Source organism: Arachis ipaensis, chromosome B02 (assembly GCF_000816755.2).
Source record: "Arachis ipaensis cultivar K30076 chromosome B02, Araip1.1, whole genome shotgun sequence".
Classification (NCBI taxonomy): Eukaryota; Viridiplantae; Streptophyta; class Magnoliopsida; order Fabales; family Fabaceae; genus Arachis; species Arachis ipaensis.
This window is the reverse complement of record NC_029786.2, coordinates 44726594-44749959: the sequence shown is the minus strand read 5'-3', so window position 1 is coordinate 44749959 and position 23366 is coordinate 44726594. Positions and strand designations below refer to the sequence as shown.

The 23366-nt window shown below is 37.2% G+C and overlaps 1 protein-coding gene across 1 annotated transcript in view; it reads left to right on the top strand.

Moving 5' to 3' along the window:
• Positions 1 to 388, top strand: part of LOC107628311 — a 2703-nt gene extending 2315 nt beyond the window's left edge. The window contains exon 5 of the mRNA XM_021116910.1: positions 306 to 388. The gene's annotated coding sequence lies outside the window, so the exon portion shown is untranslated. The remainder of the gene's footprint in view (positions 1 to 305) is intronic.

Here is a 23366-nt window from a genome sequence, read left to right as displayed (position 1 = left end):
GGATGATCGGATGATCATTTATACCGCGTAGGTAACTGCTTTCATGGTTGCGGTCTAGGAAAAACTTTTCAGACATTTTCTTTAAAAAAAAAGGTTTTGTTTTAGAATATTTGAGAAATGTAGCAAGTCTTCAAAAAGTAATTTTCTAGATTTCGAATGTGAACCTATGGTTTTTGGAAAGACTCATAAGACGAGCAATGATCACTGAACTCTAAGAATGATCTTATCTTTACGTATCTTGTTATAGCAATTTTTGTAATCCTATTGTGAGAACAAGCGAGGACGACGTTCTCACTCCCCTACAGGTTATTCCTTTTCAGGATATAGAAGACGAAGCTTCAGGAGAGTTATGTTTATTTTTTGTTTGTTTGGTCTTTTTGTATCACCGTAGCTATTATTTTTTCCTCGCCTTTATCTTTATTAAGTTTGTAAGAGGGATAGGAAATTATGATATGTATATTTGTAAACTAGTGTTATGTGTGTATATATATATATATATATGTGTGTGTGTGTGTGTGTCTTAAGGTTGTATCTGATTTGTATGTACATGTATGTTTATGTTTTCACGAAAAAGAGTTATCGAAGGGTTATGCGGTTTTAAGTTTTAAACAGGCTCATATTTTAGTCTTAAATATTATAAGAGTCGTGGTAATACTCGAGCTATCAGAGTGGCGCAGCCGGAAGCGTGACACTTTGATAGTTAGGGTGTTACACTTGCAAGAAGAAAATAGCTCGTGAAAGCCGAGGAACAAAGAATCGAGCATCGAACCCTCACTGGAAGTGTATGCACTCTAATCGCTCAGGTGTTTAAGGTTCGATCTCTCAATTCTCTACTAATCTTGCTTTCTAAGGCTTGCTCTTCATCTAACAATCAACAAAAATTTAATGCACAGATACACATATCAAGAGGTCTTTTAAGGGTTGTAATGGGGTTAGGGTCAATGTAGGATTGTATTTGGCCAAGTGGAGTAAAATCTGAATCCTTAATTAACTTAAACTTTTCCACCTAACTTAGACAATCCATGTAATCATAATACAACATCTAACTATCCATTAACCATGTTTTCCACATATTCATGCATTCTAATTTCAAGTACAGTACATATGCATTGCTTTCACTTACTTTGGGGCATTTTGTCCCCTTTTTATTATTTGCTCTTTTTCTTTTCTTTTTCTCCTTTATTTTTTTCTTTTTTTTTCTTTTTCTCTTATTTATTTATTTATTTATTTATTTTCTCAATGCATATGATTAAATTATTGAATGCATGAACATATTCTCAACATTCTTTCACATTTTCAGAAAATTCTAACATACTTTTTTTTTTGTATTATATATATATATATATATATTCTTTTCTTTTATTTTTCTCAATGCATATGATTAAATTATTGGATGCATGAATCATGTCCTAAACATTTCTTTCACATTTTCAGAAAATTCTAACATACTCAATTCTCAAACCAAATGTTTCCAAATTCAACTTCTCCACACTTAATTCATGAGCACTCTCACTAGTCTAAGCTAACCAAGGATTCAAATTAAGGACATTATTGTTTTCCATTTAGAGTTAATGATGTGCTAAAGTAAAGAACAAAGGGGTATAATAGGCTCAACATTGGTTTGCAAAGAATAATGGAAGGGTAAGGCCATATGGGTATGTAAACTCAGTGAAAAAAAAGGCCTCAATCATCTAAGTGTATGCATACATCAAATAATGAAAATATAGAATTAAGCAAGACAAAGATCACAATTTTAGAGAGAAAAACACACATCAATAAAATATCGGTTGATAAAATACAACCAATCAAATAAGCTCAAAAATCTCACAGGTTGTGTGTTCGAGCTCTAAACCATGTTCCAGTATAATATTTCTTCAAATAAGTTTAACAAAAAATTTTAATCAAATTAGTGAAATACTCTAAAAAGTTTCTTGAAAAAGAAAATATTACTTTAACCAAGTGGTGGTAAAATATGCACAAAATTAAACAAATATGCAATCAAACATGCAAATGCAACAACTAACTACAAAGAAAATTTAAATATTGGTGTTGAGACAGGAAAGTACTAACCCATGGAGATCGGTATCGACCTCCCCACACTTAAAGATTGCACCGTCCTCGGTGATAAGAACAGAGAGTAGGAAAGCAAATAAATCGAACAGAGAGTCACGCGGGAGCGCGGCTGGAGGCGTGCCTTTGGCACAAATCACCTCACGCGACCACGTCGCTGACGTGTCCGCGTCATATGGGAAACATGCCTCCCACACGTCCGCATCACCCACGCGGTCGCGTGACCCGAAAATTGACGTAAGATAGGGTGCATGACCGAAAGTTGTGCTGGAGTGGTGCTGGACTGGTGCTGAACGCACAAGCCTTACCATGCGGATGCATGGCTCATGCGTCCGCGTCATATTCGAATATTGGCCACCCACGCGATCGCGTCCACCACGCGAACGCGTCACCCTGAACTTTGGGAATAATGAGTTTTGAACAGAAAGTTGTGCGAGCGCGAGGCTGCTCTCGCGCCAGTAGCACCGAACGAGTCACGCTCGCGTGACCGACGCGACCGCGTCGATTCATATGAGCGCAAGTCGTGCGAACGCGTACCCCACGCGTCCGCGTCGCTTGCGCCGCACAGCTTATCCTAATTTGCCAAAATATCTTATCTTTCTCTTCCCCAAATCCTACTTTTTCTTTTTCCTCCTTACTTCTTTCTTCCCCTTTCTTCCTTCTTCCTTCTTTCTCACTTTCTACTTTTTCTCTCTCTCACCAGCATTATCAAGGTTTTTCTTTTCTTCATCCCTCCTTACTTTTCTATTCTTCTTTTATTTTTATGTTTTCTTCTCCTTTTCTTTTTCTTTTTACTTGCATTATCCCATGTTTTCTTTTTCTTTCTTTTTCTTTTAATTGGTGTTGAAAATTTATTAGGGTCATTATTATTCCTTATAATTTGCTTGTGGATTGTTAAGGACTTGTTTGGCAATTATATATTAATTTTTTTAAGGGTTGCTTGCATGTTCAATTTATTATTTTCATTAGCTTATTTATCATGCATGCTATGTGTTTGTGAAAACGCCCGTATGGCATTGTGCACTATTTTTAGATTTCTTTTAATCTACTACTCTATATGCTTGCTTTTCACAAAACCCTTTTTTATATTTTATTAGTTAAATATAATTGTTAATACAAACAGATTGTTAGTACGACAGACTTGGTAATCTAACTTAGACATTGAATGCTTGATCTATGCTACTCATGCCTTTGCCTGCATGCCAATAAACACCTTACATTTAATTGTCCCCATATGCACTTGCTATATTTCCATTGATGATTTTCCACATGTAGTCATGACCATGTGTTAACATCATTCATCTTTTAATGTGCATTGATTACCACCTTTCCCGCCCTCTTCCTTGCTCCAACCCTTGATATTTTAACACACCTTTTCTTTTCTTTCTTTTAGGATGGCCACCAAGAAAGGCAAGGAGAAAGCTACTCCCAAACCACCCGCAAGAAGAGGAACAAAAAGAGCATTAGTGGCAGAGCCATCTTCAACTGCAGTTAAGCCCTCAACAAAAAAGATTAAGAGGATTATAAAGGTTGATGAAAAAGAGAGAGCCTTCCCAGCAAAGGACACTGCGCGATTTACCAATCGCTACTGTGAGCAGATGTTCCCCATCCTGGCAGAAAGGAGTTACAACAACGAATACCTTCTTATCCTCCCAACTCATATTGCTGAATTTGTTGAGCCGCAAATTGCACGAAGACAATGGGGTTTCCTACAAAGACAGCCACGGCAGGTTAATCTTTCCTGGGTAGTCGAGTTCTACTCCAACTTCTACCTGCCAACCTTGCAGTCTGTCTATGTCCGTCAGAGGCAAATCCCCATTACAGAAGAGGCCATTCAACGAACTTTAGATCTTCCCCCTACTCCAGAAGGACTGGATGCATTTCAAGAGGCCGCACTCAAGCGCCAGATGTACCAATTTGACTGGGACGCCATTCTCAGAGTTATCGCACTACCTGGCAGCAGATGGATCTACGGATACCATCGTTCCCGTCCTAAGGGAATATCGGCTTCTGTACTTACCTTGGAGGCTCGCGTATGGGCACAGATTATGTCCCATTACGTCTTTCCGAGCACCCACGAGTCCTCCTTCACTGCAGACATGGTCGTTCTACTATGGTGCATCCTTACAGATCAGCCTCTGAACCTACCAAGACACATCCGGAATGCTATGGGACACGTACAAATTGTGGGTAATTTACCTTTTCCCGCCTTAGTTTCAGATCTCGTCTCAGCAACCGGAGTCTCTTACAGAGCTAGAGACACCAAAGCCATGCTCCCACGGGATGATCAGTACGTCCCTAACGGGAAATATATTAGACTTCCAACAGCCACTACAAGCCAGCCTACTGATCCGGCTGAAGACATTCCTCCTTCAACACCACGAGCACCTACAACAAACCAACTGCTCCATCAGATACTTGAGAGGTTGGATCGGCAGGAACACAAAGCAAAGCTAAGATAGTGTCGTAACAAGTGCCGATTCACATACCTCAAGGAGCTACTTAAAGGAAAATACAGAGACTCAGACACCCCGGACTCCACTTCCTTTACCAGCACAGGGAGCCATATCGGTTCTGACTGTGGAGATACTGCTACCGGCCCACCTTTCTTCTTGACAGATGGCACCGAGGACGGTGCAAAGCCTTAAGTGTGGGGAGGTCGGTCAGTACCTAACTTTCGGAGGTAATTTCTCTCCTTTAACACCAATAAAATAGGATATTTAGTTAGTTTTTCTTTTATAGAATAGGATAAATTGCATAGTAATAGGTTAGTTGCATGCATGTTCTACTTGATTGAAAAGACAGTAAGTTTCTTCTAAGACCCTATCTTTAGAACAAAATTTCACTAATTTTAATTACAACTTTTATGTTAAATTTGCTTGAAGTTGTATTTGGAACATGATTTTTGAGCTAAAGAACACACAACCTATGAGACTTTGAGCCTAAACACATGGTTACATTATTTAACCATAATTATTTTATTCTTGTGTGTTTACTTCTCTATGATTATAATCTATATTTTGTTTCATCCTATATGTCCAATGTTTAATATATTTATATGCTTTCATATGATTGAGGCCATTATTTGTTTAACTCACTTATCCAAATTAAGCCTACCCCCTAAGTTACCTTTGTTAGCCACTTTGAGCCTTTAAATCCCATTTGTTCTTTATTTTACCACATTACTAGCCTTAAGCGGAAAAATAATTATATATCCCAATTGAATCTTTGGTTAGCTTGAGATAGAATTATGTGTTAATTAAGTATGGGAATATTTTGGGAACAAAAGATAATAAGGGAATGTGTCATGATAATATAACGGAAATTTGGGTACCTACTCATGTGAAACTGTGAAAAAAATATTAAAAATCTATGTGTATTGATAAGCTGTGTTTATGTTAAAAAAAAATTATATATATTCAATAAATAAATAAGGGGATAAAATTACCCCAATGCTAAGTTAAAATTCAAGGATCAATGCATATATGATAAAATTAAAATAAAAAGTTGATACATGAGTAAGGAATGTAAAAGGGAAATTTTGGGCAGCTGGGTGTGAAATTTAAGCCATAAAGAATATATATGTGTGTTAGGTGAAAGCTTGGGTTAATTAAAGATTCAATTTATAAGCTTACTTAACCATATATATACCCTTACCCTTACCTTGGCCCCATTACAACCTTGAAAAGACCTTATGATGTTTGCATTGGTATATTGAATGTTGTTGATTGGTTAGGAGAAGAACAAAAATTAGAAAGCATGATTAGAGAAGGATAGAGTGATTACCCTATACACTAGAGAGACTAGAGTGTACATACATCATCAGTGAGGGTTCAATGCTTAAAATTCTATGTTCCCTGCTTTCATGAGCTACCTTCTTGCATTTTTATCTGTTGCTACTGTATAAGAATTGAATTAGTGAAATTTGATTTGTGATTGTCTTGAAGAGCTTATTTACTTTTGACCAAGTGGACAAGAATCATATAGTTGCATTCACATATATAGGTTGCATTGCATTGCATGAGTTTTACATGTTCCTACTCATTTATTTTATCTCCTTCACCTAAGCATGAGGATATGCTAATGTCTAAGTGTGGGGAGGTTGATAAACCATTATTTTATGGTTTATATTGTGTTTAATTGTGTGAATTTATCGAACCTTTACCCACTTATTCATATGATTAGCATGTATTTACAATTCCTTCCCAAAAATTACTCCATGATTAAAAACTTGCTTTCTAGAGACTTTTAATTATGTATTTTAATTCTCTTTTATTCCATTCGATGCCGTGATCTGTGTGTCAAGTGTTTCAGGTTTTATAGGGCATGAATGACTTGGAGATTGGAAAGGAAGCTTGCAAAAATGGAAGGAACACAAGAAATTGAGGAGATGACCAGCGAGAAGTGACGCGGATGCATGGCTCACGCGACCGCGCGAAATAGAGGAAATTGCAGTGACGCGCTCGCGTGCCTGTCGCGAACGCATGAATTGGAAGCTGCATAAGTGACGCGAATGCGTGGACGACACGCACGTGTGGCAAGGCAAAATGCTGGATGACGCGAATGCCTGAATGACGCGATCGCGTGACGTGCGCGATCTGCAGAATTCGCTAGGGGCGATTTTGGGCCCTGTTTTGACCTAGTTTTTGGCCCAGAAAAGCAGATTAGAGCCAGAGAACATGCAGAGACTAGAAGAACATTCATTCCGCATAATTTTAGTTTTAGATCTAATTTTACTCCTCCTCTAGGTTTTCTCTCTACACATTCATAGTTCTTAGGATTTCGTTTTTATTGCTTTTTGGATTGGGATATTGAGAAGAGCTATTACCTCCGTCAAGACTTCATCATTCTAGTTTGTTTCCTTACTTGTCATTTACTCTTCCATGTCCTTAATTTATTCAGAGTTACTATTGGATTATTTTTAGAATTTATTAATACAAGAATTATTTTTATTTTTAATTGGTTTCTTTGATTATTATTATTTATCATGTCTCTCTTTATTTCTCTTCCTTATTTTGTGAAATTTACATTCATAATGAGCGAGTAGTTCCATAACTTAATTGGGAGATGATTGAAAGGAGAACCTTGAGTTGGAATACTCAAGAGAAAAATTGTAATTGGGTTTATTGTTGGATCGCCCTCTAGTCACTGACACTAGTCCTTCCCAAGGGAGAGGATTAGGACTTGTGAATAGAAATTGCCTTCCAACTTGCTTGACTTTCCTCTACCTAGTAAAGGATAACTAAGCAAACAACCTTCAATTATCATTTTGATCTTGGGAGAACTCCATCAAGGATAGGGCTTCCAACTAATCTACTCCCAATCAAGGTTTTTATTTAAATTGCATAAATTATCTGATTTAATTTCCTGTTTACCAACTCAAACCATTTTAGAAAATATCTGATTAATAAAATAGCACACCTTTCTGCAACTCGTTGGGAGACGACCTGGGATTCATACTCCCAGTATTTTAATTCTAATTTTGTGACAACCTCTTTCTAGAATTTTCGCTGATAAACTCCCGTTGTAAGTATAACTTCTAGACCGACAAGAGTTCCTTTCTTACAAAAGTTTTGGTTGTCACAAGTAACAAACCCCTTTGAAATTGATAACCGAAGTATTCAAACCTCGGGTCGTCTTCTCAAGGAATTGCAGGGAGGTGTGATTTATTATTGGTTATGAAAAAAGATATATTTTTGGGTATTTTAATGTATAAGATAAAAAGCAAGAATAGTAAATGGCAAGAAAGAAAGTTGTAAGGAATTAATTTAAATAAATAATAAAACTCTTGGCAAGGTATAAGAACTAGAAGTCCTATCCTAGTTATCCTTGTCAATTGTGACGAGAATTGGATTTTTCTCCCACTTTGTTAACCTCTAACTATGAAGGTAAGTTAAGTGGATGAATTGATTTGAATCCGAAAGTCCTAGTCTTTCCTTGGGAAAGGCTAGAGTTATTGGAACTCGATTTAATTCTTGAAGAATTCCAATTTTCAGTCAACACCTCAAGTTTGATAACTCTAGTGTCACCAATTATTTAACCAAAGCCAAAAGGGAAAATTCTAAATTAAATTGAAGACATCATAAATAGAATAAAGCAATCATAAATCTGAAACACATCAAATTACGTTTAAACATAAATTCAAATCTAACATGGAAAAGTTCATAAATTAAATTGGAAAAATAAATAAAAGGAACATTGAACCTGATAGAAAGAAACAATCCTGAAAGTAAGAGAAATCTTAATCCTAAATCCTAAGAGAGAGGAGAGAACCTCTCTCTCTCTAAAACTACATCTACTCCTAAAATTTTGAATGAATGTTGTATGTATTATTGTCTCATGAATGGATATGTTCCGCTACTTTATAGCTTCTAATCTGTGTTTTCTGGGCAGAGAACTGGGTCAGAAATAGTCCAGAATTCACTGGTTGCGAATTCAAACACGCTGATTTTTTGTCACTGCGATGCATCCGCGTGGAGCACGCGTTCGCATCACCTATCATCAGGGCAACTATGGAATATTATATATCAAATCGAAGCCCGAACGTTAGCTTTCCAACGCAACTGGAACCGCATCGTTTGGACCTCTGTAGCTCAAGTTATGACCGTTTTAGTGCGAGAGGGTCAGGCTGACAGCTTTGCAGTTCCTTCAACTTCTTGTATTCCTTCCACTTTAGCATGCTTCCTTTCCATCCTCCAAGCCATTCCTGCCTTGTAATCTCTGAAATCACTTAACGCACATATCAAGGCATCAAATGGTAATAAGAGAGGGTTAAACATATCAAAATTAAGACCAAAGAAGCATGTTTTCAATCATAGCACAAAATCAGGAAGAAAAACGTAAACTCATGCAAATCATATAAATAAGTGTATGAAAGATTGATAAAATCCACTCAATTGAGCACAAGATAAACCATAAAATAGTGGTTTATCAGCGTCGCTCACGCTTTCGCGTGGGATGTGTGTAATGCAAGTGACGCGGTCGCGTCAGGGACGTAAACGCGAGGGCCAAATTGTGCTAAAGGCACACCAGCCGCACGATTCCAGCCCAACTTTCTGGGTGTTGGATTTTTACGCCGATTTCCAGTCCACGCCCACGCGTAGCCTGCGCGCTCGCGTGGGGTGATCTCTTTTTTTTATGCAGTATGCAAAATGCAATGAATGTTATGCACAATTCCAGGTTCAATCAAAATTCAAAAACAGACTAAAATGGAAAAGGAACGATCATACCATGGTGGGTTGTCTCCCACCTAGCACTTTTAGTTAAAGTCCTTAAGTTGGACATTTGATGAGTTTCCTGTTATGGTGGCATGTGCTTGAATTCTTCCAGAAATCTCCACCAATGTTTGGAATGTGATAAACCACTATTTTATGGTTTATCTTGTGCTCAATTGAGTGGATTTTATCAAATCTTTACCCATTTATTCATAATATTTGCATGGTTTTATATTTCCTTCCTAATTTTATTCTATAATTGGAAACTTGCTTCCCGAGCCTTTTAATTACCAAAAATTAATTTTCCCTTATCACCATTCGATGCCTTGATATGTGTGTTAAGTGTTTTTAGAGATTACAGGGCAGGAATGGCTCAGAGGATGGAAAGGAAGCATGCAAAAGTGGAAGGAATACAAGAAGTTGGAGAAATGGCTAAGCTGTCCAGCCTGACCTCTTCACACTCAAACGGCTATAACTTTTGCTATAGAAGTCCAAACGATGCAGTTCCAGTTGCGTTGGAAAGCTAACGTTATGCGCTTCGATTTGATATATAATTCGCTATAGTTGCCTTGAAGTTAGGCGATGCGAACGCGTGAATGACGCGCCAGTATCGCATCTACGAACTTCAATCCGCGTGGACGCATGGACGACGCCTCCGCGTCACTTGCCAGCGACCTGAACGTAACAGAAATCGCTCCCAGCGATTTCTAGGCTATTTTTGACCCAGTTTTCAGCCCAGAACACACAGATTAGAGGCTATAAAGTGGGGGGATGCATCCATTCATAAAGAAGCTTTCACATTCACAATTTTAGGAGTAGATGTAGTTTTTAGAGAGAAAGGTTCTCTCCTCTCTCTTAGGATTTAGTTTTAGGATTTAGGATTATTTCTTCTTCATCACAGGTTCAATGTTCCTTTTATTTATTTTTCTAATTTAATTTATGAACTCTTCCATGTTACATTTGATATCTTTATTAGTGCTAATTGAGGTATTTCAGAATTATGATTGCTTTCTTTTATTTATTATATAAATAATTTGGATTTTTCCCTTTTGGCTTTGGTTGAGTCATTGGAGACTCTTGAGTTATCAAACTCATTGTTAATTGAAAATTGGAATTCTTCAAGAATTAATTCGAGTTCCACTAACTTTAACTTTTCCTAAGGAAAGACTGGGACTTGAGGAATCAGAATTAATTCATCCACTTAACTTACCTTCATAATTAGAGGTTAACAAAGTGGGAGAAAAATCCAATTCTCATTACAATTGATAAGGATAACCAAGATAGGACTTCTAGTTTTCATACAATTATCTATTTAATTTAATACAATTTACTTTCTTGCCATTTACTATTCTCGCTTTTTATCTTATACATTAAAAACCCCCAATTTACAAACTTATAACCAATAATAGGAATACCTCCCTGCAATTCCTTGAGAAGACGACCTGAGGTTTAAATACTCGGTTATCAATCTTAAAGGGGTTTGTTACTTGTGACAACCAAAACTTTTGTAAGAAAGGTTGATTGCTTGGTTTAGTAACTATACTTGCAACGAGAGTTTAGTATAACTTCTAAACCAACAATCTTCCGTCTCTTTCAAAATGGCGCCGTTGCCGGGGAATTGCAAACGTATGCCTTATTATTGGTTATTGTAAATATTTACTTTTAAATTGATTTTTTCGAAAAAAATTTTCAGATTTTTTTTAAAAATTTTTATCTTATCCTATCTTATTTTAAAAAAAAATCAATTTTCAATTTTCAATTTTAAGAATTCAATTTTCAAAATTTAAAAATTCAAAATTCAAATTTTAATTCTCAAATTCAAAATTTTGAATTTCAAATTTACTTTTATTTTTGTTTTTAAATTTTTATTAACTAACTATGAGTTCTCACCCCTCTCGCTTTGAGTTTGGTTCCAATGATGTTGCAAGGAATGGAAATTATAACAGGAACACGCATCAAGGTCAAAACAATCAGAGATGGAAGGAGCCACGAGGATCTGATCAACCCTTCCGGCAACAACACCTTCCATAGTACCACAGACAAAAACCATTCCACGATGCATACTAAGACAATAGTTATGGTGGACCCTCACCATATGATTATGAACCGCCTCCTCAACACAGCTTTGGACCACTATACTCACAAGCCCCCTACTACCAGACATCATCACATGATTCTAACCCGTATCCACCACACCAACCACCTTATGAGCCATATGAACCATATATAGAACCACCCCAATTCCAACCCAATTACTCCCAAGAACCACCACCTCAATATTTGCCATCTCCATATCCATCAATACAAGAGCACTATGATCCTACTTATGATAGCCGAGCGCAACAAGAATCAAGGGATCGTCTCACGGAAACATGTGCAAAACTTCAAGCAACCCTTCGCCAACTGGATCAAGCGATAAATCGATTACCTTCCCGACGTTCGGACACTCAAGGAACCCCCATGGCCTCATGTGGGCAATCTAATGAAGAACGTAGCATGAAGGAGACATTAGAAACTCCGGTGGACATTAAGGAGCATGAATTTGTACTGGAACAAATGGAGGAAGCCGGAATTATTGAAGAAGAAGAAGTAGTTGCAGACTTAAGAGATGCTGAACCTCCATGGGAAAGTCAAGACATAGAACCTCCTTCCAAGACGGTTGCATTTGATGTTGAGGAGGGTGTACAACCTCCAAGGCATATCATAGTTGAAGACTTGGAAGAGGTTGGTCAAGAGATGGAGATTAAAGAAGAAGAAGCACAGCCTCTCATGCCCTTGGTGAGCAATAAAGAAGAGATTGAATTGGAAGAAAGCTACCAAGAGGAAGAGGTTGATATTGAAGAAACTTGCAAAGAGGTGGAAGTTGTCAGAGAAGAGCACAAGGGAGTGGAGCTTGCAAATTCGTTAACAATACCTCCCCCTAAGTTGCCATCATCCTTCACAACATTCAAGTGGATAAAATTCATATCCCTTAGCTTTCTAATTCCACTTGAATATGGGCTACTGGAGACGGATGGTCAACTTAGAGCTCTTTGTGGCATAAAGAGTAAGAGGAAGATGGTCAGTGGTAAGAATTGTCCTGCAAGGTTTATTATGGTTAGAAGCTCAAAGTTTAAATGCAAGGGTTGGTGTAAAGCTCAACTGAATGGGTCTAGGAAGTTGTTTGGCCGCTTTAGTAAGAATTCAGATTGCTTGCTACCCGGATGGAATCATAATGATCAACAAGAAAACGGGTGCAAAAGTAAGATTTGGGACCCTGGAATTCATTCTGGCAATCAACACTCTTGGGGCCTTGTCACTTGCTTTAACTTACTTGAAGGCTTTCTGCGCCTAGTTTGGGACCCCGGAGGCTGTTGGCATTCCAAACATTGGTGGAGATTTCTGGACAAATTCAAGCGCAAGCCACCATAACAGGAAGCTCATCAAATGTCCAACTTAAGGACTTTAACTAAAAGTGCTAGGTGGGAGACAACCCACCATGGTATGATCGTTCCTTTTTCATTTTTATTTAGTTTTATTTGTTTTCGAGTTTTATTTTATTTTATTGCACCTGGAGTTTTGCATAACATTCATATTAGCATTGCATTCTGCATACTGCATTATAAAAAAAAAGCACGCACGCGACGCGGCAGCGTCACTGACGCGTCCGCGTCGCCAGTGCATTGGGAAGAAAAAAATCGAACAGAGAGTCATGCGATAGCGTAGCTGGAGGCGTGCCTTTGGCACAAATTGATCCACGCAACCGCGTCGCTGATGCGTCCGCGTCATGTGGGAACTTTGGCCTCCCACGCGACCGCGTCACCCACGCGGCCGCGTGACATGAAAATCGACGTGAAAAGGGTGCATAGCCGAAAGTTATGCTGGAATGGTGCTGGACTGGTTCTGAACGCCCAGCCTTATCACGCGGACGCATGGCTCACGCGTCCGTGTCACATCCCTGTCATGACCACTCACGCGATCGCGTCGACCACGCGACCGCGTCACCTTGGATTTTGGCAATACTAAGTTTTGAACAAAGAGTTGTGCGACCGCGAGGCTGCACTCGCGCCACTAGCACAAATCGAGTCACGCGATCGCGTGCCCACGCATCCGCATCACCCAACCTTATCGCGTACCACGCGACCGCGTCGCTTGCACCGCACAACTTATCCAGATCAGCCAATTATCTTATCTTTTCTTCCCCAATCCTAATTTCTTCTATATTTTCTTCTTTCTTCTTTCTTTCTTACTTTATTTCTTTCCCTTCTCATTCTTCTTATCTTTTATTTTATTTATTTGCATACTTTCATTCATTGCATTTTAATTTTGTATATTTTTATTTTCTTTTCTAAATTTATTATTTTACCATTGGTGTTCAAATGTTCTTATTCAACTGTTATATCTTTTCTGATATTATCTTAGTGCTTATGACTTATTTTATTCTGATTGGGTAACATTATTTAAATCAATGCTAATCTTTTATGATACTTGTACTTCTCTTGCATTGATATGAACTTATACTATCTTGCATTACCTACATTCCCCTCTCCTTTGTTGCAAATTCTGCACCACTGGTATGCCATGTGCTTCTATTATTTTCTCACGTACATGTTGAAGCTTCCATGTAAATGAGACCCTTATCATTTGGCATTAACCCACCCATACTTCATTTATTTTCTTATCTTTATTTCTGGGTTACTGTTCTTCTTTTTTTCTTCTTTCAGGCTGGCCACCGAAGACGGAAAAAGGGAGAAATTTCTAAAAGGGGAGACAAACAAGTCCATCTGCACAATCCTTGAAGAAAAGCATCAGTTGAAACCACCCGTCCACTTGCACATCTTAGCATGCACCGAGGACGGTGCAATCTTTAAGTGTGGGGAGGTCGATACCGATCTCCATGGGTTAGTTACTCTTCTATCTCAACACCAATGGTTTATTTTTCTTGTTAGTTGTTGCATTTGCATGTTTGATTGCAGGTTTATTTGATTTTATGCATTTAGTTACTACTTGGTTGAAATAATATTTTCTTTTTCAAGAAATTTTTATAGTATTTCACTAATTTAAATCAAAACTTGTGTTAAATTTGTTTGAAGTTGTAATTGGAACATGGTTTTTGAGCCAAAGAACACACAACCTGTGAGATTTTGAGCTTATTTACATGGTTACATTATTTAACCATAAATTTTTATTCTTGTGTGTTTTCTTCACTATGATTGTAATCTTTGCTTTGTTCCATTCTATATGTCCACTATTTAGTGTATTTACATGTTTGCATATGATTGAGGCCATTATTTGATTTTAGCTCACTTATCCCAAATAAGCCTACCCTTTACATCACCCTTGTTAGCCACCTTGAGCTTTTTAATCCCCATTTGTTCTATATTTTACCACATCACTAGCCTTAAGTGGAAAACAAATTAATTATCCCAATTGAATCTTTGGTTAGCTTAAGATAGTGTGTTAATTAAGTGTGGGGAAACTATGGGAACATGGGTTAATAAGGGAATGTGTTATATTTTTAATTTGATAAAATATTTGGAATTTGGGTACCTACTTATGTGAGACTAGAAAAAATTAAAAATCCATGTGCATTGATAAGTTATGTTTATTTTTCTATTTAAAAAAAAAAGAGAAAGAGAAAAAGAAAAGAAAAAGAGCAAATTAAATAAGGGGACAAAATTACCCCAATGTTAAGTTAATAAAAAAATCAATGCATATGTGATAAAATTAAAGAAAAGTTTATACATGAGTATGTGATACAAAAGTGAGAATTTTGGGTAGCTAGGCATGAATTAGAATTATATAGAGTATATGTATGTTAGGTGAAAGCTTAGGTTAGTCAAGGATTCAATTTATAGCTCACTTAGCCATATATATACCCTCACCCTTACCTTGGCCCCATTACAACCTTGAAAAGACCTCATGATGTTTGATTCTATGTTCCCTGCTTTCATGAGCTATCTTCTTACAAGTTTACTTTGCTTTTTTTATTGTATGATTTGAATTAGTGAAATCTGATTTATATTTGTCTTGGAGGACTTATTTACTTTTAACCAAGTAGGTAGAAACATTTTTGTATTTAGTTACATTCATATAGATAGGTTGCATTTCATATTAATCTACCATTCCTCTTCATGTTTATAGCTTCTCTTGAGTTTAGCATGAGGACATGCTAATGTTTAAGTGTGGGGAGGTTGATAAACCACTATTTTATGGTTTATCTTGTGCTCAATTGAGTGGATTTTATCAACTCTTTACCCACTTATTCATAATATTTGCATGGTTTTATATTTCCTTCCTAATTTTATTCTATAATTGGAAACTTGCTACCCGAGCCTTTTAATTACCAAAAATTAATTTCTCCTTATCACCATTCGATGCCTTGATATGTGTGTTAAGTGTTTTTAGAGATTACAGGGCAGGAATGGCTCAGAGGATGGAAAGGGAAGCATGCAAAACTGGAAGGAATACAAGAAGTTGGAGAAACGGCTAAGCTGTCCAGCCTGACCTCTTCACACTCAAACGGCTATAACTTTAGCTACACAGATCCAAACGACGCGGTTCTAGTTGCGTTGGAAAGCTAACGTCTGGGGCTTCGATTTGATATATAATTTTCCATAGCTGCCCCGAAGTTAGGCAATTCGAACGCGTGAATGACGCGCCCACGTCGCATCTGCGAACCTCAATCCGCGCGGACGCATGGACAACGCCTCCGCGTCACTTGCCCGCGACCTGAATGTAACAGAAATCACTCAGATTTTTGGGCTGTTTTTGACCCATTTTTCAGCCCAGAACACACAGATTAGAGGCTATAAAGTGGGGGGTTGCATCCATTCATAAAGAAGCTTTCACATTCACAATTTTAGGAGTAGATGTAGTTTTTAGAGAGAGAGGTTCTCTCCTCTCTCTTAGGATTTAGTTTTAAGATTTAGGATTATTTCTTCTTCATCACAGGTTCAATGTTCCTTTTATTTATTTTTCTAATTTAATTTATGAACTCTTCCATGTTACATTTGATATCTTTATTAGTGCTAATTGAGGTATTTCAGAATTATGATTGCTTTTTTTTATTTATTATATAAATAATTTGGATTTTTCCCTTTTGGCTTTGGTTGAGTCATTGGAGACTCTTGAGTTATCAAAATCATTGTTAATTTTAAATTGGAATTCTTCAAGAATTAATTCGAGTTCCACTAACTCTAACTTTTCCCAAGGAAAGACTAGGACTTGAGGAATTAGAATTAATTCATCCACTTAACTTACCTTCATAATTAGAGGTTAACAAAGTGGGAGAAAAATCCAATTCTCATTACAATTGATAAGGATAACCAGGATAGGACTTCCAGTTTTCATACCTTGCCAAGAGTTTTATTATCTATTTAATTTAATACAATTTACTTTCTTTCCATTTACCATTCTCGCTTTTTATCTTATACATTAAAAACCCCCAATTTACAAACTCATAACCAATAATAAGAACACCTCCCTGCAATTCCTTGAGAAGACGACCCGAGGTTTAAATACTTGGTTATCAATCTTAAAGGGGTTTGTTACTTGTGATAACCAAAACGTTTGTAAGAAAGGTTGATTGCTTGGTTTAGTAACTATACTTGCAACGAGAGTTTACTATAACTTCTAAACCAACAATCTTTCGTCTCTTTCAGAATGCCAACAGCCTCCGGGGTCCCAAACAAGGCACGTAAATCCCTTGAGCAATTTTAAATAGGTTCTCAGGCTTCCAGTGTGCTGAATGTCAGGACAGACTCCAGGATCCCAAACTTTGCCTTTACACCGTCTTTGTCTTGATCTGCATTATTCCAGCTGGGTGGTGAGCAATCTGAATTCTCACTGCAGCGACCAAACAGCTTTCGAGATCCTTTCAATTGAGCTCGACACCAATCTTTGCACCTCAATTTGAAGTGTGAAACTTCATTGAATCTTGCATACCAGCTCTGAGTGCGAGTCATGTCCCTTATACTCTTAAAGCCGCAAAGAGCTCTAAGCTGGCCATCTGTTTCAAGTAAACCATATTCAAGTGGAAAAGTAAAGATAAAAGTTAAGGATTTTACCCACTTGAAGTTTGTATTGAGCGGTAATGGCCTTGGGGTAGGTGTTTTCAGTGGTTTTGCAAGCTCTACTCCCGTGTAGTCTTCAGTTAATTCTTCCACTTCCTTGCAAACTTTTTCAATTTCAACAATGTCTTGATCAAAGTCCTCGATTTCTTCCTTATCACTCGAGTCATAATTTGGAGGTTGAGAAAAGTCTACCTCTGCATCATCTTCGTATTCACTCGGGGAAGATGCTTCAGTCTCAAAGAATTCACTCGTAGATGTAAGTTCATTACTAGGAGAGTTTGATTCATGATCATCACTGCTAAGGGAATCAGCTTCTTGATCTGTTCCGCTCAATTCTTCACAAGGTATATGCCTTGGAGGTTGTGCACTATCCTCCTTAGCATCAATTTCAAGCGTCTCGGTGGAATCCTTTATAGTTCTCGATTCCCAAGGAGGTTCAGCATCTCCTAAGTCTTCAATCAACTCTTCTTCTATAATGACAGCTTCCTCTACTTGTTCCAATACAAAGTCATGCTCCTTACTGTCCACTGGAGTTTTCAGTGTCTCCTTCAAGCTACGTTCTTCATTAGATTGTCCATATGGAGCTATGGGAGTTCCTTGAGTGTCCGAACGTCTGGAAGATAATTGATTTATTGCTTGCTCCAGTTGATGAAGGGTTGCATGAAATTGATCTACTGTTTCCTTGAGGCGAGCCTGTGATTCTTGAGGTGATGGATATGGACATGGTACATAGGGAAGTGGTGGTTCTTGGGAGCAATTGGATTGGAATTGGGGTGGATAAGGATCATACGTTGGTGAATGGTGAAAAGGAGCTTGTGAGTGTGGTGGTTCGAAGCTATGTTGAGAAGATGGTCTACAAGCACAGGGTGGGATTTGTTGGTAACTACCAAGGGGTCCACCATACCTATCAGCTTGGTATGCATTGTAGAATGGTCCTTATCCATGATATCTTGGAAGGTGTTGTTGCCTAAAGGGTTGATCAGATTCTCTTGGCTCCATCCATTTTTGATTGCTTTGACCATGATGCATAGTCCTGTTATAGCTTCCATTCCTTCCAAAAAAATTAGAACCAAACTCAAAGCAAGAGGGGTTAGAACTCATAGTAGCTAATAGAAATAGAAAAAGGGAAAACAAAAAAACAAATAAACAAGTAAAAGAAAAATATTTACAGTAACCAATAATAAGGCACACGTTTGCAATTTCCCGGCAACGGCGCCATTTTGAGGATCGGATTTCTGCCAGTAAAGAAATTTATAGAATTATTAATCGTGTTGTAAGTATAGTTTCTAAATCAACAGAGAATCCTTTCGTACAAAAGTTTAGTTGTCACAAGTAACAAAACCCAATAAAATTTATAACCGAAGTATTTAAACCTCGGGTCGTCTCTCAAGGAATTGCAGGGAGGTGTATTTATTATTGGTTATGGAAAACAGTATTTTTGGGTTTTAAAAGGTTTGAACAAGGGAAATAAATTACAGGAATTAATAAATTAATAATTAATAAAACTCTTGGCAAGGTATGAAAACTGGAAGTCCTATCCTAGTTATCCTTATCAATGGTGATGAGAATTATATATTTTTTTTGTTTGCTCCCACTAAGTCAACCTCTAACTATGAAGGTAAGTCAAGTGGATAAATCAATTTAACACCTAAAGTCCTAGTCAACTCCTAAGGAAAGACTAGAGTTATAGGAATTTAAATCAATCAGCAAAGATAACAATTATCAATCACGATGAGTTTGACAACTCAAGAGTCACCAATTAATCAACCAAAGCCAAAAGGGAAAAATCTAAATTATTTATATAAATAAAGGAAAGCAATCATAATTCTGAAATACGTCAAATTGTATTAATAAAAGAAAATCAATCCAAACATAAAGAGTTTATAAACTAAATTGAGAAAATAAATAAAAAGGAATATTAAACCTGGGAATTGAGAGGAAGAAATCCTAATTCCTTTAAGAGGAATCCTAATTCTAAATCCTAAGAGAGAGGAGAGAATCTCTCTCTCTAAAAACTACATCTAGATTATGAAAACTGAATAATAGAATATCTCCTTGAATGGATACATTCCCCCACTTTATAGCCTCTAATCTGTGTTTCTGGACTTAGATCTGGGCCGAAAAGGGTTTCAGAAATCGTTGGGAGCATTTTCTGCAGTTTCTGCATGTGGCGTCTGTCACGCATTTGCGTGGGTCACGCGTTCACGTCATCTGGAGTTTTTCCTGGTCACGCATACGCGTCAGTTACGCGTCCGCGTCGTATGCGTTCCGCTCAAGTCACGCGTCCGCGTCATCCATGCGTTCGCGTCGCTGCCTTCTCTTCAAAACTCTATTTTTATGCTTTCCTTCCATTTTTGTATGTTTCCTTTCTGTCCTCTAAGTCATTCTTGCCCTATGAAAACTGAAAATACTTAACACAAAAATCACGGCATCGAATGGTAATAAAGGATAAATAAATTTTAATATTAATAAAGCATAGGAAACATGTTTTTATAAATCACATAATATGAGGAAGGAATGGTAAAACCATGCAATTTATATGAATAAGTGGGTGAAGACTTGATAAAAACCACTCAATTGAGTACAAGATAAACCATGAAATAGTAGTTTATCAGTCCTTAAATTGGTGATTTTAATTTACTTTAATTCCATTCGATGCCTTGATGTGTTTGTTGAGTGATTTCAGGTCTATGAGATAAGTATTGGATGGATGAAATGAGGAGAAAAGCATACAAAGTGGAGAATGCATGAGAAAACAAAGATTTGGGATGCTTCAGGGGGCGCACAAGCGTACAAGGTGTGCGCGCGCAGAAACAACATTGCACATCAACGCGCACGAGTACATGACGCGTACGCGCGGATGAAGAAATAGCCAATCGACGCGCACGTGCACATGGCGCGTACGCACCGATACTCACACGTGATCCATTTAAAGGCAAAATGTTGGGGCGATTTCTGAGTGTATTTCATGCAGAATTGAAGTCCAAGCAAAGGGGGAGCAATTAGTTAGTCAACATGAGCCTTTAGTTAGTTTTCTAGAGAGAGAAGCTCCCTCTTCTCTCTAGAATTAGATTAGGATTAGGTTAAATTGTCTGGGATCTTGAATTAATTACTTGATTTCATCTTGTTTCTTTTATAATTTCTTATTTCTACATCTTGATTGTCTTAGTTGTAATGTTAATTTCCCATTTTGCTCTCTTTTATGTTGATGAACAATGTTAGATCTAATTTCCTTTTAATGCAATTTCATTTTTCTATGTTGCTTTTATGTTGATCTTGCTTGCTATTATTGATTTCTTGCTTATGATAGTTATGGGTTTCCTTAATTTTAGCATTTTGCGATGTTTACTTTTATTGTACATTAGGTGTTTGATATAATGCTTCCTATAATTTTTTAGTATTTTTCTTTACTCTTGGCCTAGGCTAAGGAAATTGAGTGATCTTGAGTCCTTGGGCTTCATTGAATTGGTAATTCTAGAACCCTTGGGGATCAATTTGATAACCATTGACTCTACCCTACTACTAAGTTGATTAGTAGCTAGGTTGGGACTTATGGATTGGTGTTGATCAAGCCATTTGACGTACTCCAAGCCTAGGAGTAGACATTACGTACTTAAGACTTTAGTGAGTAGACCTAATGCGCTCGGTTCTTCATAATTATCAATATTTGAATTGTTGACAAGGATAGTGATCTCAGTTACCTAAGTCTAGCCAAGAGTTTCACTTTCTTTTATGTTGTTCTTTTACCTTGCCTGCCATTTATTTTCTTGCCAAAATATAAAACCAAACCCCCTTGCATTTTCATAGTCAATGATTGAACACTTCATTGCAATTCCTTGTGAGACGACCCGGAGTTCAAATACTTCGGTTAATTTTTATTGGGGTTTGTACTTGTGACAAAACCAAATTTAATTTGATTCAAGGATTGACTATTAGTTTAGACTATACTAACAACTAAATTATTTTGTGGAATTCTGAACCGGTATAAATCCTTGCAAATCAGTACGCACGGGTATTTGTGCGCACGCACACATGCAAATTTCCTCTTGTGCGTATGCACGCTGGCTTGTGTGCACGCACACCTTGTTGTGTGTGCTTTTCCTTGTTTTCTTCATGTTTTCTCCCTTGTACATGCTTTCTTCCACTTTTGGCTATCCATTCTTGCCTCTAAGGCCTGAAAACACTCAGCAAACATGTCATGGCATCAAATGAAAGAAAAGTGGAATTAAATTGCTCATTTCAAGTACAAAATTGCATGTTTTCACATTTATGATCAAATTGGGGACAAAACACAAAATTATGCTATTTTGGTGCTTAAGTGTGAGTTCATGTGCTAGAATCCATCCTATTTGAGTCAAAATACACCAATAAATATGGACTCATCAATTAAATTTTGACAATGACCAAGAGCATGGGTTTGGATTTTCGCACTAAAAATAGGATTGACGTTGCAAGTATAGTCCAAACCCAACAATTGATCATCAATCAAATTATAATCCTAAAGATGTCACAATTAATACAAAAGTAACCAGGAGATTTAAGTCCCGGGTCGTCTTCCCTAGGAGTTGCAATTAAGTGTCTATTATTGGCTATAGGGAAATGGGGATTGGATGATAACAATTGGCAAGAAATTAAAAATACAAGAAGGTAACTTAACATGCAGGAAATTAAATGAAGGCAAGTAAAGACAATGAAAATGGCAATTGAAAGCTAAAAAGCACTCTTGGCAAGAAGTGGGTGATTAAGGATTCCTATCCTAGTTGTGGACCACAAACATGGTATTATATGTGGATTAATCCCAATTAGTCAACCCTACATCGAGGACAAGTCAACTAGGTATAATTAATCTCAATCCACAAGTCCTAATTAACTCACTAATTAACTTAGTGAAAGACTAGCGTTAGTAGAAACCAAATTAATTAACAACCCTCACACAATGGGGAATGGACATCCACCACTCAAGTTCACCCAAACCATACAATTTCTCAACAAGAGTGAGAAAAACTATGCAAAAAGCCTAACCAAACATTTTGTCAAACACTTGGTGGGTGTGAAAATAAAGCATGGTAAAATGACAATAAATAATAAATGCTACAACTACCAAGCAAGAAAAGTAAAGATGGCAACTCAATAAAGCAATAAATGACAAGAAAACATAAATTGTATTAAATATAAATTAAAATGACAAGAGTGTTCATAAGCATAAAAAGCAACAAAATGAGAAATTAACATGATAAACTAAAGAGATTAAGACAATAAAAAAAGAAAGGCGAAAGAAACTAGATTAAAACAAGAATCAAAAGTAGAAATTTCAAGGAAATTAAGCTAGCTAACCCTAATTCTAGAGAGAGGAGGGAGCTTCTCTCTCTAGAAAATAAACTACATGATGCAAACTAGCCCTAATTTCTCCCCCCTTCACATTGAATGAGGCCTTGCTTGATATAGGAAGAATCAGCTTCAGAGAGTCCCAAAACTGGGCTCTAGAGGCCCAGAAATCACCCCCAGTGTTTTCCATTAACTGAGTCATGTGCTGGCTGCGACGCATACGCGTCTTTTGGCAAAATTCACTCCCACGCGTATGCGTCGCCAAACTTGCGCGTGTGCGTACGCACGCATCACTGTGCGCACGCATAGAAGTTGAATCTTCCAAAACTTCATTTCTTCATGCTTTTTCCCTTTTTGCATGCTTTTCCATCACTTCTTCCATCTGTATTAGTCTTGTAATCCTGAAATTACTCATCAAACACATCAAGGCATCGAATGGAATAAAAGTGGAATAAAATTAGCTATTTTAAGGCCTAATAAGTATGTTTTTACAATAAAGCACAAATCTAGGGAGAATTAGAAAACTATGCTATTTAAAGGAATAAGTGTAGGAAAAGTTGATGAAATTCACCCAAATAGAGCAAATAAATATTATAAAATGTGGATTCTTCACATCCCCACACTTAAACAATAGCATGTCCTCATGCTATACCAAAGGAGATGGGAAGGGGAAAGAACATTTATTCAAGGCAAGAAAACTACC